The sequence below is a fragment of the Felis catus genome, chromosome X, assembly GCF_018350175.1.
Source record: "Felis catus isolate Fca126 chromosome X, F.catus_Fca126_mat1.0, whole genome shotgun sequence".
Lineage (NCBI taxonomy): Eukaryota > Metazoa > Chordata > Mammalia > Carnivora > Felidae > Felis > Felis catus.
Genome location: NC_058386.1, coordinates 76,577,834 through 76,596,380, shown reverse-complemented (window position 1 = coordinate 76,596,380; position 18,547 = coordinate 76,577,834). Strand labels below are relative to the sequence as shown.

The 18,547-nt window shown below is 34.1% G+C and overlaps 1 protein-coding gene across 5 annotated transcripts in view; it reads right to left on the bottom strand.

Moving 5' to 3' along the window:
• The window catches only part of DIAPH2 (diaphanous related formin 2), a 1,008,663-nt gene that overhangs the window by 594,920 nt on the left and 395,196 nt on the right, over positions 1-18,547 (bottom strand). The gene's annotated exons all lie outside the window — the stretch shown is intronic.

The following is an 18,547-nucleotide window of genomic DNA, read 5'->3' as shown; positions in this document are numbered from 1 at the left end:
TAAAATATATTTCACCTTTTCCCCTTTTCAAATGAACAAGTTGTTTTAAAATTTTTTTTTCAACGTTTATTTATTTTTGGGACAGAGAGAGACAGAGCATGAACGGGGGAGGGGCAGAGAGAGAGGGAGACACAGAATCGGAAACAGGCTCCAGGCTCTGAGCCATCAGCCCAGAGCCCGACGCGGGGCTCGAACTCACGGACCGCGAGATCGTTACCTGGCTGAGGTCGGACGCTCAACCGACTGCGCCACCCAGGCGCCCCTTTAAATGAACAAGTTGTTTAAAATTAACATTAGATGTCTTAAATATCTAGAGTTCACTGTTAATTTTCTTAAGTACTAATATATTTCTCTTATAGTATGCAAATTGGCTTTTTCTTAGATTGAAGAAATGGTTAAGAATTCCATGAGTGAGCACTGCTGTTGAGAATCACAAGAGCAAAGCTAGTTTAAAATAGTTCCCTAACTAGACAGCCTTTCACAAACAATAATGATTTGCCATGATCAGTAAATACTGACAAGTGGCTATGATTGTCTTTGATTTTCTTGCCTTTAAAAGCATTCCATAGTGATCACAACCACAGGCTTACATAAATAGATAATTTGAAGGAAGGTAAGGATATATGAAACTTATCCAGGTAGTATTAAAGGCTTCATATATTAAAAATGTCCTGCTTTCATAATGAATACAAAATGTTACTTGTCCTAGGGTGCTTTGATTACATATATGTTTAAATGCTTTAAAAAACTTAAACATTCCATAACTTGACTAAAATATAGGCAATTCAACATCTCAATTAAAGCTTGTATAGACATTTTTCCAAATACGACATACATATAGCCAATAGCTATACGAAAATACGCTCAACATGACTAATCATGAGGGAAGTGCAAATCAAAAACACAATGAGATATCACCTCACAACTTTTTCAATGGCTGTTATCAAACTACAAAGATAAGTGTTGGTGAGGATGTGGAGAAATTGGAACCCTTATACACTATTGGTAAAAATGTAAAATGGTGTAGCTACTATAGAGACCAGTACAGAGATTTCTGCACATAATTAAAACTAAAACTACCATACAATCTAGGAATCCTACTTTGGGGTACACAACCAAAAGAACTGAAATCAGAATCTCAAGGAAAAAGCTGCACTGTATCTTAGTACTGCAGTATTACTCACAAAATAGCCAAGAGAGGGAAAGAACCTAAACATCCATCAAAAGATGAATAAAGAAATGTGCCATATACATATAACAAAATGCTATTCAGCTTTAAAAAAAGAATAAAATCCTGCCATATGTAATAGAATGGATGAACCTAGGGAACATTATGCTAAGTGAAATAAGCAAGTCATAGAAAGATGAATACTGCATAATTATGAAGCATCTAAAATGTCAAGCTCATAGAAACAAAGTAGAATTGTGGTTGCTGGGGACTGAGGGAGGGTGAAGGGAGGAGTTGCTGTTCAATAGGGATAAAGCTTCAGTTATAGAACATGAGTAAGTTCTAAAGATCTGAGGTACAAAATTCTACCTATAGTTAATAATACTGTACTGTACACTAAAACATTTTTGAGAGGGTAGAGCTTATGTTAAATGTGCTTATATCCAAAAAATTATAATGTACAAACTTAAATTATACTGATTCTGTAATTATTCAAAATTATTTGGATGGGACTGAAGAGATTTTTTTAAGTCTCAATACAAAAACTTCAATAATTGATTTTTGTCCTCAATGGTCCTATGGTCCTCACATTCATAATGAGTCCTCCAAATGTTATCTCTCCATATGCAAATAAAAAATCATACAACCACTGGTTTTAAATCTGATAGGTTAAATTAATTTGAGTGCTTAAACTGTCACTGCTAATTGACCAAATAATAATGAAACATCATAAAATACTGTCTGTAGAAACATAATGATGCATAATAAAGACATTTGTATTATTATTAAATGTGTTAGCATCAAGATACTAATTATCTAAGATAAAATGTCCATGGAACATTCTTAGATTTCCTTTAATACATGGAGTTTTATATGTAATTGTACTATAACTTCATTCCTTTATAACTGAGGGATGCTCATTAGCATAAATAAAGTAACATGGCTATATTCTTTTCCCAATCTAGTTTAGGCAATGTTCAGGCATCCCCTATTAATGTCTACTATCTCAGTGGATACATATAACATGTGCCAAGATGTTTGTAATTTGCAGGAAATATTAAGATATTATAAATGGGTAACATTGAATGATTTACATAGTGATAACCATAAATCATAATAAATTTTTTATAACTACTGTATCTCAAAATTCCAGTGAGAAAGATTGATTCCTAAAGTCAGCATCAATACTATTCATTCATTTATTCATTTATCCAGCAAATACTTATTAAACATCTACTATATGTGAGCCTAGGCACAAGCATACAGTGGTATATAAAACTTAAATGCTACTCATATTTCTTAAATATGTAGTGAAAATGTAAACTACTAATTATGGAAGTATCTCCAGAAGATATATAACTTTTGTAATTTTCTTTAGCCATGGTAATTAGCTTGAATGAATATATGCATATCACTTAGAGAATTCTTTTTGTTATTTGAAGTAGTTCTGTATTAAAGAATACTGTATCTTTGAATCAGCATCAACTGATGTGTTACATCTTGTTATAAGGAGTATGTGGAAAAGTAAAAATATGACACTTCTAGTAAGTGTACTATATATAAAACCAGGAAAAATAAAGCCATTAACAGTAGTGTTTAAAACCACCCAAATAATTTATGTAACATTGTGTATACATATATGAATATCTAATAATGCCCAACTGTTGTTTTAGACATTTCATACAAATGTAAGAATTGTGATCTCCCTATATAAATACATATTTTCCCGTGTGTATATAATTCCAGAAGTGATTCTAAATATATAGAAATAGTTTTCATATATTAGTTGAAATAGGCATTAAATTTCAATAAATAATTTTATGTTAAAATGAATGCAAGTATGACAATGGCAGGCAGGGGAAATCTATGATTTCTGTGTAATAGCTGCAATATTTTTTCATTAACTGTTATTTTCTATTCTTTTAAAATTCTCTTTACCCTTCTATTTATGGAAATATAAAAACACAACTGAAAATGGGAAAACAGGGGTGTCTGGTTGGCTTGGTTGAGCATCCGACTCTTAATTTTAGCTCAGGTCATGATCCCAGGGTTGTGGGATTGAGCCCTGTGTCAGGCTCCATTCTCAGCATGGAGTCTGCTTAAGATTCCTTCTCTCCCTTTCAGCCTCACATCCCTACTTACGTTCTCTCTCTCCCTCAAAAACAAACAAACAAACAAACAAATGGGGAAATGGATATAGATAGATAGATAGATCACTCACACAATTATTTACATATATATATGTATATATCACACAAAACAGCAAAAGAGGAAAGTATAATAACTACAACAGCGATAGTAGTACTAGTTGTAGTAGTAACCACGATCACAATAATTAAATCACCAGCAAAATCAACTTTTACTAAATACCTCTTCTGTCACCTTATATAATATGTATTGCCACTATCATTTTATGAAGGATGAAACTAAGGAATGGAAAAGTTGAGTAATCTTCCCAAGATCATAAAGCAAATAATTAAAAGATGCTCAACCTCATCAGTAATCATGGAAATGCACATGAAAACAACCAATGAAATAGTATTTCACAGTCATCAAATTGTAAGTGACAAAAATGTTTTGTAATGCCAATTATGGATGAGGAGGCAGAGAAATAAGAATTTGTGCCAACAGTGGTGGTAAAAATTAGGATAAGAAATATAAAATAAATATTTATTACCACCTAATATATTTAAGGTGTCTTATCATAGGTATAACCCAGTCTTTCCATTTATAGGTCAAACGGCCAAGGAGACAAGGATGTTCACTGCAGCAATATTTGCAACAGTACAAAAACTGGAAACAATTCACATGCCAGGGGTTACAAAATGGATAAATAGATTGTGGTGTGTTAATACAATGGAATACAACCCAGCATTTCAGTGACTATAACATAGCTAAATATTTCAACAAAAATAGATCCCAATTACAATGTTGAATGGAAAAATAAACATGGTGGAAAATGTTGCATGCAGTATAATAGCATTCATCTAAATTAAAAATGAAACACAAAATAATCTTATGTATTGTTTATAGAGTGTGTGTATATATATATATATATACCAAAATTATAATAACATGGAGTAGATACTCAGCAGATTAATGACAGTGCTTTACTTGGGGGAAGAAAGTGATACTGGAACAAGTAGAAGCCTGGAAACCTCAATTTTATATCTAATGTTTCATTTCTTTAAAAGCAAACATCTGTAGTAAATATGACTAAATGTTAACAATTTTTTTTCATTCTGGGAGGCTGGTACAAGGATGTTTCCTATATTAGCCTATGCAGATTTTTATTTTTCAAGTAGATTACACACACATACATACACACACACACACACACACACACACACAGCTTTTTACAGTTTATAAACTATTAGTCTTGGCAATCCATGGACCAAGGGTATACAGGAATATACCTATATAGGTATATAGGAATCAGAAACAATAGGGGAGAAAATAATAAAAACTACAGGTGAAGATTAGATAGGTCAGCAAGCACAATTTTGTTTTCAATTGTTTTTTGAATCCATTTTGTGAGGAATAGCATATTTGTTTACCAAACCTTGAGAGGGAAAGCTGATACAATATGCAGTATGAGATTGAATTTCCTTCTCTTATATGCTGCATATTGCAGCTGTGAAGCTTCCCCTCTCTGTGCTACCTCCAGCTGTGCAATAAGTAAGGCATCCCACAGAAAGGTAGATTTCATTCTGACACTAGCATAGTACCTGTAGCCATCAGAATGGCATTACCAAGAGTGTTTGCAAAGTTTAGAACACATTAAACAAGACTAATGGTTCTAATGGTGGGAAACACACACACACACACACACACACACACACACACACACACACACTCACACACACACATACACACTTTGTAATGATTCCCTAATTAAGGAACAAATCTTACTGGTCATAGTTTAGACAAGAATCCCCCAAATCAGGAAGCACGTGTTACTGCATAACTAATATACTTGTACACCTGTTCATTAAGCCAATTAATGAACACTACTAAATGTCACCAAAACACTATGTTTAACAATGTGTATAGCTAATGTTGTATATTTTCATTTGGGTTTCAATAGCTCAGCAGGAAAGGTTTATTTTATGGAGGACAAATAAAGTTGTCTTAGAGGTTTCAGGGAGAATCTCTCTTGTTTGAAGTGGGATTTTAAAGCACAAAAATGGAAGTATAGTTCTTACCTAAACCTAGTATTTGACAAATGAGGTGGTGGAAGTTATTTCTGTTAACCTTTTTGTTTTTCCTTCCCCTCCCCCATGGTCTTCTGTTAAGTTTCTCAGGATCCACATAAGAGTGAAAACATATGGTACCCGTCTTTCTCTGTATGACTTATTTTACTTAGCATAACACTCCCCAGTTCCATCCATGTTGCTACAAAAGGCCACATTTCATTCTTTCTCATTGCCAAGTAGTATCCCATTGTGTATATAAACCACAATTTCTTTCTCCATTCATCAGTTGATGGACATTTATGCTTTTTCCATAATTTGGCTATTGAAAGTGCTGCTATAAACATTGGGGTACAAGAACTGGACAGCAACATGCAGAAGGTTGAAACTAGACCACTTTCTCACACCACTCACAAAAATAAACTCAAAATGGATAAACGACCTGAATGTGAGACAGGAAACCATCCAAACCCTAGAGGAGAAAGCAGGCAAAAACCTCTCTGACCTCAGCGGTAGCAATTTCTTACTTGACACATCCCCAAAGGCAAGGGAATTAAAAGCAAAAATGAACTATTTGGACCTCATGAAGATAAAAAGCTTCTGCACTGCAAAGGAAACAATCAACAAAACTAAAAGGCAACCAGTGGAATGGGAAAAGATATTTGCAAATGACATATCAGACAAAGGGCTAGTATCCAAAATCTATAAAGAGCTCACCAAATTCCTGTTAACCTTTAACCTCTGTGAAGTACCCTATTCAACTATCCTTAATTCCTTTACTTGTGGGTTAGCTATGAGTCTGTAAGTATGGACTGATGTTTTTCTGGTCATCCCACACTCAGAAAATGCCCTGTTATGTAAATCTCGTCATTCATGCCACAAATCAGTGAGTCCAGCAATAAACCCCAAGAGCTAATTGTGTCAATGATGAGTGCTAAAAAATCACAACAGTAGGAATTCTAATAAAGACAGTACAGGTAGGCTAATAGGTCATTTCTGCTGAGAATACAGTTTGGATATTCATCATATCTAGGTTTTTCTTTTTCAATGTAGTCCATCTCAGACTGGCACAAGTCCTTCACATAATTTAGTTTAATGCAAAGGGCAGTTTTCTTGTGAGCAAGACTGAAAAAAATAACACCCTGAAGTATCTGTAGCCAGGGTCTCAACTTGACAATGTAGGATTTTTCAGTCTGGATTTTAGTTATATCTGAGCATGTCTTGAAAGTCAGTATTGTAGATATCACCAAGAATTTATTCAAATGAAGGATCATTGGGAAACTATGTATCCTAAAAGAAACTTCTCATCTCCTGGATATTTCCACTTTGTTGTATAATAAACTCTTTAAATTTAGCACATCCTATACCAATTTCCTTATCTTACTCTCCAACTCTTACTCTCCTACTATAGTCTTTTCCATCTCAACAAAAGGAAATTCAATCCTTCAAGCAAAATACACATATACACACACAATCATTGACTTTTCCCTCTCACAGGCTATATCCCATTCTTTGGCAAATCCAGTATCTAATCACTCTCATCACCTACACTTCCACCTAACTAAGGATTTCAAGCCACCATTGCTTCTAGCCTGGGTTACTGGTGTACCCTAATAACCATTATCCATTCTGCCTTTGCCCTTCTTCATTCTATCCTGTTAATTCATTAATTAATGTTATTCCATTGTTCGAGACCCTTCAATGGCTTCCTGTCTTATTCAGAGTAAAAACCAATGTCTTAAAAATAGCTTAAAATGTCCTACTTCATATTTCATGTCCCTTCCATAACTACTCTGATCTTATCTCTTACTACTTTCCCCTCATTAACTCAGCTCTAGCCACATAAGCTTCCTTGCTGTTCTTCAAATATGCCAGAACAATTCTCACAGCAGTCTTTGCATTTGATATTATGTCATCCCCATATATTCCCTCACTACTTTCCGATATGATTCAATGTCACTTTCTCATAGAAATCATTCTTTTTTTGAGAGAGAGAGAGAGAGAGAGAGAGAGAGAGAGAGAGAGAGAGAGAGAGAAAGGGTGCGAGTGAGGTGCAGAGAGAGATGGGGAGGGGCCGGGAGAGAGTGAGAAGCAGGGCTCACCTGAAGTGATTTTGAGCTCACCCGAAGTGGGGTTGTGCACACCCAAAGCAGGGTTCATGTTCACCCCATGTGGGGCTCAGGCTTACCCGATGTGGGACTCGAACTCACGAACCACGATATCATGACCTGAGCTGAAGTCAGATGCTTAACCGGCTAAGCCAACCAAGCACCCATATAAATCATTCCTGATGATGTGGTTCAAAGTAATAACCCCTCCCTCTTGTCACATATTTTCCCCTTTGCCTGATTTATTTTTCTCCAAAGCAATTATCACCATCTGACATAATATGTATTATTTATTTTATTGTCTATACTTTTTACTTTGATGTGAACTCTATTAAAAAGAGGTATTTGTCACTGTTTTGTTCACTGTTATATACTAGCACGTATTCATGCCTGGAAAAAAAATAGGCACTCCAATTATTTTAGAATTTATACAACATATATATTCTTATTTGTGAACAAGGAATTATATATAAGGTTATATATTCCAGTATTGTTAATAGCAAATTATTATAAATGTTCATCTGTTCCAGACAGATTTAATAAATTATGGTACACTGGGTATTGCTTTTAATAGCAAAAGATTTGAAATGACCAAAAAAGTTCATTAACAGAAGAATGATTGATTAAACTATGGTATGTCCAACCAATGTACCACTATGCTGCTACATATGAGACTAAGGAAGATCTTTATAAAATTATATGGAATGTTCTTTAATAAATATTATTCAATTAAATATTGTAAAATGTGTAGTATTACCACTGATGGAAAAAAAGAGGGAAGAATATATATATTTGCTGGTATATGCATAAAATGTTTCTGGGAAGAAACACAAGGAATCTATTATATTAGTTACTTCTAGAGAAGGGACTGAGTAGCTGGGGAGACAGAGATGAGAGGAAGAAAATTCCCTCTATACAATTTTTGTGCTTCTTTAAACTTTGAATCATGTGAATATATTATCAATTCAAAAATGAATAGAAAAACAGAAAAGGAACAAAATGATTTCTCCACTACGAAGTCTCTAATATATGAGTGCATAAGACAAAAATGCTTTGTGATACAAGTTGGGGAGAAAAGTACTCTGTGCACTTGAGGTTGCAGCATAAAAATGAAGCCCAGGCTTCAAGTGGCACAATTAATAAATCAGAGGAAGAATGAGGTGACACATACTAAATAGTGGCCTAGAACTAGAGGCCTATATGCATTTCAGAATGTATTAGTGAAATTCAAATAAGCAAAATTTTAACAACATAATTATGTGCTATGTGAGTGGGGGCCTTAAGGGTTCATTGCATTCAACATGACTAATGAATTCAATCTTCACAATTATATTGTCTTTGATACACATATTTCTTATCACTGGTTTCAACATATTCATTTATTATTCACCACTTGTAATTTATAAAATAAAGTAAAATTGCAATAAAAACATTAAAACTTCTGCACAAATATTTTCTGTGTAGACAAAAATCAATGCTAACAGATCTATTAGTTGGTATGTGGCATTATAATGTCTGTAAAAATGGATGAATTCACTGTTAAAAAAGGCAATTTAAGAGTTTCAATGAATTATAATCTCTGCTAAGAATACTATGAAAGTTAAACATATAAAACTTAAGGACCACTTAGGCACTATATATACAAGTAAGCCTCCCCTGAACAATTCCCAAACCAGTTAAAGAAAACTAGAGAGGACTAGTTCTTTCAAGACCAATAATTTAGATGTATTATTCATACAACAGTTTTGTTATTTTTATTTCTATCACCAGAGTCATATGACCTGATGAAATAAATTGAAGATGACACAAAGAAATGGAAAGACATTCCATCCTCATGGATGACAAGAACAAATATTATTAAAATATCCATACTACTCAAAGCAATCTACAAATTAAGTGCAATCCCTTTCAAAATACTAACAATACACTTTTCACAGAGCTAGAACAAATGATCCCAAAATTTGTATGAAATACCAAAATTTGGCTACCCCAAGTAGCCAGTGTGACCTTGAAAATGAAAAAGCAAAGTTGGAGGTATCACAATTCAGGACTTCAAGTTTTATTACAATTCTGTGATAATCAAGACAGTATGGTACTGACCCAAAAACAGACACATAGATCAATAGAGCAGAGTAGAAAACACAGAAATGAAGCTACAACTAATATGTTCAATTAATCTTTGACAAAGGAGGAAAGAAGATCCAATGGGGAAAATCTAGTCCCTTCAACAAATAGCTTTAGGAAAAAATAAACAGAATAATCATAACCTGAGGTCAAGATGTAAGCTGTTAGTCAAAGTAAATTAAGTCAACTGATATGAAATCTATTCAATAGGTACACTTAGTTTCATGTTGCATCATTGATAACAACTGGTGTGTAGGTGTGTTTGTATCATTAAGTATATCATATGTGGCTTCATTTTAACAATGATGTTCCATGAGCTATTTTATTCTACTAAATATCAGAAACAGTTTGGGTTATAAGCTTTTAAGAACTTAAAAAAAAAGTTCTTGGATGAGAGCCCAGATATGAGAAACTCTTCTGTAAAAACTATCTTTTAGTAATACTATTATCAGTGCTCTCTAACATATTTAACATAACTGCAAAAGGTACAGATTAAAACAAGAACATAAGCCTAGTCATTTATTTTAGAATAGTTGGCAATTGCCTATTGTGTAACTTTTATTAATTTTTGAGCCTAAGAAGCAGATATTAGAGGGCCCTGCATTGTTCATAAAGGCATATATAAGACGAAAACAGTGTTTAAGTTTAAACACTAAATCTCATGGCAAAGCAAATCTCAACTGTAGATTGTACCCTCAATGTATGGCCCCAATTTTCTGTGAAATCTGTAGAATGCAGATAGAGCTATTACCATATAAAGTAAATCATCTCATAAAGATTAGAATGGAATGTGCACTATGTTTTAAAAATGTCTGAAATCTCTTGAATTGATTTGAAGGTTTTACCAGAAACTGAAATGAGAAAAGCAATAGCCTAAGTAAGAAGCAGCTGCTAATAGTCACAGACACCAAATAAATTTGACTGGATCAAGACAGCAACACACTGGCTCTTTTTCCCAGCCAACTATTTCAAACCTGTTGTGCTCACCATTAGGTTGGGGTTTACTTCACCTCAGCCACTTCAGTCTCAACACTGTGGGGTCTAATTGTTGATTTCCTCATAGCAGCCAACAAAATGTGCCTCTGTTTTTAGGCTACAGTGGTTTGGATCTGAATGTAAGCACTAGTTATAACCACAGAGAGGGAGCAGGAAATCAGCACATAAAATTGGGAACAGAAGTGTGATTAAGAAATATAATCAAATTAAAAGCTTCATATTAGGGGTGCCTGGGTGGCTCAGTAGGTAGAGGATCTAACCCTTGATCTCAAGGTCTTGAGTTTGATTCGACTGTTGGGTGTAAAGATTAAAGCTTCAAATTGGCTAATAAGAAATGATAGGAAAAATTTCTTACTGGAAAAATTGTACTAAAATATCAGATAAAAAACATGAACTACAAAGGTGGGCATGATAATTTATGAAGAAGAAAGAATCACTAATATATCTAGCTTTCCACTTAGAATTCAAGGAAATAAATCTGATAAGATTATTTAAAAAGGCAGAGATTACATCTGATACCCAGTGTAGTACTTTGAAAACCAAGGCATACAATAGGAGTAAGTAAATATAGAAAATGAAATGGTTATACTTATTTAAAATCACCCTTTATGTTCTGCTTCCAAAATATATGCATTTTTCATTGACTATGGGTATGACATGAGTTACTATACATAATGTTATTCTGTGTGCCTAATATAGATGAAAAGATTACAGGTTCTAATTTTAAGTGACTTTTGCCTATTGTCTATCCAGGACAAGTCTACCTAAACACAGGAAAGATATAACAGGACTCCTGAATTATGGTAAAATACTCCTAGCTCACCTCCCTTCACAGCTTTGATGCCAAACATTTATCTATCCATTAAGGACTAAATAGGGGCACCTGGGTGTCTCAGTTGGTTAAGCGTCCGACTTTGGCTCAGGTCGTGATCTCATGGTTTGTGAGTTTGAGCCCCACATCAGAATCTGTGCTGACAGCTCAGAGCCTGGAGCCTGCTTTGGATTCTGTGTCTCCCTGTCTCTTTGACCCTTCCCTGGTTTCCCTCTCTCTCTGTCTCTCTCTCTCCCTCCCTCAAAAATAAGTAAACCATTTTTAAAAATTAAAAAAATAAAAAGAACCAAATAAAGTGTCATTTTCTCTATAAAATTTTCTCAAATTACCACTACATTTTTTGTGTACCTATATCAGCAATATGGTATTTTCTGAACACTGACCTACTCAATTAAGGTTCACATATGCATCTTATTGCCTTCTCTAAGTTTCAGACTCACAGGGAGGATAACATACTTGATACAACTTTGTCCCCCATATCCATCCCACCCCCATAGTATCTAAAAAATGATGCTCAAGAATGTGAATATGCTACATAAAATGTTAGAATGGAAAAAATGATGAGGGTGCAGGGAAAGAAATGTGAAAATTTTGATTATCTGTCTTCAAGATGTAACTAAAACCTGAACAGTTAGTGAACAGTGAGAAAGAATTCAGGTCAGAAGATTTGGGAGGATTCCCGAAGTCATGGACACAGAGAAGAAAGAACAGCCAATTAAGAGAACATAAAGGAAAAAAAAATGTGAGAAACGGGATAACATTGTCTCTACAGTGAGAATGGAAAATGTTTCAGTAAGAGGACGTAATCAGCAGTGTCAAACACAGCAGGAAGGTTAATCATAGTCTAAATCATGGGAAAAAAAAGAAGAAAAAAATAGGCCATTTGAGACCATATTGAGCAATTTTAACAGAGCAATGGCAACAGAAGCCATATTACAGTATGTGAGGAAGAAGTGAATGGAAATATTGAATAACGACCACTCACTTGAGAAGTTGTTTTTTTTTTTTAATGTTTATTTTTGAAAGACAGAGTGTGAGTAGGGAAGGGGCAGAGAGAGAGAGGCAGAATCCGAAGCAAGCTCCAGGCTCTGAGCTATCAGCCCAGAGCCCGACACGGAGCTCAAACCCACAAACTGTGAGATCATGACCTGAGCTGCAGTTGGACGCTCAACAGACTAAGCCACAAGAAGTTTAGTAGGGAAAATAACAATATAGTATAAAGGAGACAGGAACAAAGTGATTGAATCTCAAATCTGTATAAGTTTGTGTATTACAAGAAGGTACCTGATTGTCAAATTCAAGAGCAGCTTTTATGCCCAGAATGATTTCAGAACAAACCCAGCATACAATGATTTACTGGACAAGATCAATGGAAACTGTGCAAAAAAGATTATACTGTTCAGTGATCTATGTTGCATCAATATCTATAATGGAATGAGACAAGGTGACACAATGGCCTAAAGCTTCCTGGAATTTCTCGTTAACAAAATCAACCAGGAAAAGAGAATCCACAAACAGTAAGCAAGTAGTATACTGTCTTTTTACTGATGAGAAAATAGCATTTTCCAGTGTCATAGGAAAAAAAGAAGTAGTATATAGCAATACCAATAGAACTAGGCTGAAAATTATTGTTGAGAGAACCAAATAAATGTTCATACAACGAGCATGGTCTCCATAAGGCCCTGTCAACATCTATGACAAAGAAACATAAGTCAATGTATTTGAGCCAACAAATGAATATTGGTATATCCGACATAAATGTCCCAGAAGGAGCACCCTATGCCATTTTTATTGGAATACAAAACTTATTGGATAACAAACTGTTCATGAAGATTAGAACACTAATTTTGTCATATCAGTACTAACCTAAAATATAAAATGTTTATACAACATTAGCTGAATTAAAAAAAAAAAAAACACTAGTTTTCATCCAATTACCTTCGGTGTCCTAAAAGTGTGATATCTGACAATATACAGACCTAATGGTAGCTACTCCAGCTTCCCTCTGCACCCAATACAGATGGACTAGCTAGGTGGCCTATCAAGACAGCAGGTGGCTTTCTAAAATTAGTGTCTGCATTTGTAGTTTATTCAGAAAATATTCAGATGAAAAAGAAATTTGCAGGGTCAATTTCAGGACAAAATCATGCTACCTCATACAATTTCAATGCAATGCAACTAAAGAAATAGTTAAGCTCCAAGTGAGGGGGGCAAGGTGCCACCCTAGGAAGTGATGAAATTTCAGGTAACAGTGACCTTAAGAAACCTATGATAGTCAACATAATTGCCAGATTAACATTTTAATTTTTTGTGTGTTTTAAATGTTATTTAAAAGGCAATTGCCTATAAATCCCATGTCTCGGTATGCATGCATGAATTATCATTTAGTAATAACACCCAAAGAAAAGGAAACTGACTTTACTTTCTAATATCGGTTATTAATAATAATGTTGATTATTATATTATCTCTTATTTAATGAGTGCCTTAGAATATATATCTTTGTCCCCTAATTATGATAATAATTCTTCAAGGAAAATATCTTATTATTACTGTAAAAAACTTAGGCTCTGAGCAGTGTCTATAATATGTACTAAACCTGGATACAAACCTGGATCAGTAAAGTTTTTCAACAGGAAATAGAATAATCCTATATATCATGTCATTAAGTGAACAGGTATAAAACATAAAGCAGAGTGACCAGCACTCAATAAGAACCTCCAACAAACACCAATTCCCATTCAATGGCCCCCAATAATCATTCTACAAAAACTCTACAACATACAGTCTAACCAAGTGAGCTATACAAAGAGAACGGGGTTTGGTAATGTTATAGGCAAATATATCAGACATACCAAATTCCATCACTAAAGATGATAAAGGAAAAAATTGGTTCAACAAAAAGAAAAAAAAATGAATCAATGAGAATATTCACTGATATATTTAATGGTAATTGAAGCATGATGCAATGACTTCACTGTTTCTCAAAGGCAAGGATAATTTTTCACTGGCAGTTTTCTGGGGTAACCTTCTAATTCATATGATCCTTATCAGTTTGAAATTAAAGAGTCTCAGTATGAATTTTGCTTAAGTGATTCTAGTAATTAATAATCCACAGCAAAAACGTACTCAAAAGATAACATAAAACCTAGCCTTCTGTACAAAGTGGAATGAAATATTTCTAGCATAAAATAAATACCTTTGGGAATAAGTTACCTCTTGGAAAAACAAAGAGTATCAAAATAATATTAAAAAACCTGTAAAATACAATAATAAAGAAGACATTACATTTCCAGAAGTTATTAAATGCTCTTACAGCTACATCCTTGGTATGTGGCCACATTAAAACCTTTTAAAGCATGTAATCAATGGGACTAAAATGCATAAATGCACATAGTAAAAAAATACTTTGAACTGTCCACTTGAAAGATGAGAGCATCATTCTATTAAATGAGACATGAATCAAGAAGTACATGTTCTTTGCTCTCTTTACTCCTTCATAAAAATTTAAAATCTGAAATTCTATAACACCAGATTCGAGTGACCTTGCTATCTTCCAAATCCATATTAATATATATGTGTTACACATATTTCCATAATATCATATACACCCATATAGGAAACTACTGAATGTATAAGATTATCAACATTGTTTGTTCTGGAAACTTTCTCTTCAATGACTTCAAAGACCAGAAACTTCCCTGATAATCAATCCTATGCTTCTGACTAGACTTTGTTTTCACACGTTGTATTCTTTTCTTAAATATTAGTGACTCCAGGGTCCCCATGCTCTCATCTTTTTAGTTTATATTTTCATCCTGTGTGGATGATCCCCTACCCTGGCTTTGACCATTAATCTACATGCTTTTGTTTCTTGAATCTGTATCTCCAGTCCAGGTTTTTGCCTTGAGTTGTAGGCTCATAAATCCAATTTCTTACCTCTTCCACAGGACCTTTAAATAATTTTTTTTAAGTTTATTTATTTTTGAGACAGAGAATGAACGGGGGAGGGGCAGAGAAAGAGGGAGACACAGAATCGGAAGCAGGCTCCAGGCTCTGAGCCATCAGCCCAGAGCCCAACGCGGGGCTCGAACTCACGGACCGCGAGATCGTGACCTGAGCTGAAGTCGGACGCTTAACCGACTGAGCCACCCAGGCGCCCCAGGACCTTTAAATAAAGATGTTCCAACATGAACTCACAACTAGTAATGTGAAAAGTGGTTTGTTCCCTACTCTGGTTGATGGTATCAAAACCCAGTATATATAAGTAAGAAGCCATCAAGTCATCTTTGCCCCTTCTCTTGCTAAGTCTACCCAAAAAAATTCTGCCTCCATTTCTATTGTCTTGTTTAGAGCCATCAACAATTACTGCTCAGACTATTCATTCAGTAACCCATTTATTTTATAGCTATGAACTATACTAGGAAATGTGAATGTAAAACTGATTTAAAGTACAACTTTTGTCTTGAAAGGAAATGGATAACTACAGCAATGTATTAAGGTATATGGAAGTGCTATGAATTTACAGCAGTCTTCTGAATTTCCTTTTGTAAAATTTTCGCTCTATTCCAATTTTTTCTATATATTCATTACTGGGGATACCTTTACAATACATTATGATTTTATTACTATTTTTTCACTACCTGTAGGATAGAACTTAAATAATAAGCATGGGACTCAGGGTCTTTCAAAACCTGGCTGGAAATGCAAGGAATAGTCCCCAGGTATACCAATGGCCGAGCCACACAAGAATATCATCATTCCTGGAAAAAGCCAGGAAATTCCAAGACTGTATGTCTTTGCTGAAAGCTCTTTATATCCCACTCCTTCTCAGCCTGAAAACATTTGGCTGGGTTAAAATATCATCTCCTCTGGGATGCTTTCCTGAACTCTTCCAAGTAGAATTAATTTCACCTTCCTCTTTTTGTTCTTAACTGGATGTAGCACTTAATATACTGTATTATGATAAATTTAGATATCCAACACACCAATTATGTATGAGCTTCTTAAAGCCATCAGCTATATCTTGATTATATTTGTGTCACTAGAAACTAGTGCCATTTTGGTAAATAAGATGCATTGAAAAAAATGCTTGCTGAACTGAATGAAAGTACTATATTGCCAAATTGTAAAAATTATTAAAATTCTATGTATTTTAAATTAAAACATACTCTAATTTAACAATTTCAAAGCCAGCCTTCCATAGTTAATGAATGTCAACACTTATATCCATAATTAAATTGCATTTAAGATGTCATAGTCATTCATTGCTGCACATTATATTAAATAATGGTGATTTTATGATTTATGTCTTCTATTTCTATCACTAGCATGAAACTTAACAGCTGGCATATATGTTTCCCTGGTAAAACCCATTACTGGTAGCAGATAACAACTAAGACAGATTTTCCTATGGCAAAATCCTCATGTCATGTCACTTTATATGATAAACAGAGACTCTGCCAGTGTTTCTCAAGCCTGAAGCAAATGCATACAGTCAACTTTCATTTAATGGCTTCAGTCCTAAGCCAAAAATCAGAAATCACACATATATACACAGAAGTACACATGCATTAATTATTAAGGACCCATTAATAAGATACTGTTCTCTGTAGACAGTATTGATTTTTGTCATGCCCCCCGGTTTTTTACATTTCTTTTGTGAATGGGGATGGGGAGAATTCTATGAAAGAATGCCTAGAAACTATAACTATTGACAGAACATAATTCTTGCCCATGAAATCACCTTTTGAATCACTCTGATTCTTTAATATGTAGTTATAATATTTCCCAAGTTTAAAAATGAAAATTAGTAAGTTAAATCAGAAAAAGGGTAGGCACCATTATTTATGTATTCAAGTACCAATGTCTCATGTTTAAGAAACTTCAACTTATGTAAGGATAAGTCATTTTAAGATATCACATGTCCACATAAAAATGGAACACCTGAACTTCTATTTCTGAATGTATGGTAGAATATAAACCCTGATTGTCCCCACTCCTAAAGAACCAAACATGGTGAACATTTTTTTAAATAATTTATAATGCATAGATAATCTGGCAAGCAAGTTGAGGGATATCTGGAAGCCAAAAACTAAGTAAAAGATAAATTCAAAGAAGTAAACATCAGTAGAGTCAGCTTTGACCTTGAGTGAATTTGCTAAACACAAATGAACCTGAGCCTTAGTTCCCAAGTCATCAAGTAGAAGGGAATGAAAAGCAAGATCAGGGGCTTACCACAATGGAAAGAGTAAGAGGAAACTGCCCGATAAGCCCATAGAACTATAATTCGGTACAACAGTAAATTAGAAATAAACTTTCTCATCTCTCAAAGGCCCTAAGAAGAAAATTGTCCATGTCAAACCTTGGTGATAATCGGAGAAGGTAAAAATATTCTCCAAAAATTTCTAGTCAAAACCTAGTCCACATATGGCCTGAATTTACACCTCCTCAAGAGTATCAAAAAACAAAAACAAAAACTTAAGCCAAAATTTTGACATTATCCTAGGTTGGCAGCAATCTAGAAAAAGCAAACACGAATCTCTTCTGAAGGATGTTAACCCTCACAAGATGCCTTAAAATATTACCACAGAAAAATGTACCAGAATCTATAGGCATGTTTAATATGTTTAATGAATTAAGATTAAAGTTATGAGGAGAGCAAGATACTATTAAAATGACTAAGCAGATCTGAAAAACAAGAAAATTTCTTAAAATTAAAAAAATCAATACTTAAAATTTAAAATCTTAAAGGGGGATTGGTTTAGCAGTGGATGTAACATAGCTTAAGAAAGATATTCATGAAGTAGAAGTTACGGCTGAAGAAAATTTCCAGAATGTATCACTTAGAGATAAATAGATGGAAAATATGAAAGAGCTTAAGAGAAATGTAGCATATAGTGACAAAGTGTAATGATATAATCCAATTTCCAGAAGGTAAGAAAAGAGAGGATGGGACAGAGGCAATATTTGAGAAAATAATGGCTGATAATATTCCAGTATTCCAGAAATATGCAAATACACAGATTCAGGAAGCTCAAAAAAATCCCAAGTAGTATAAATAAATAAAAATAAATCAATACCTATAAACAGTGACACAAACTCTTTAACACCAAAGGTAAACAGATG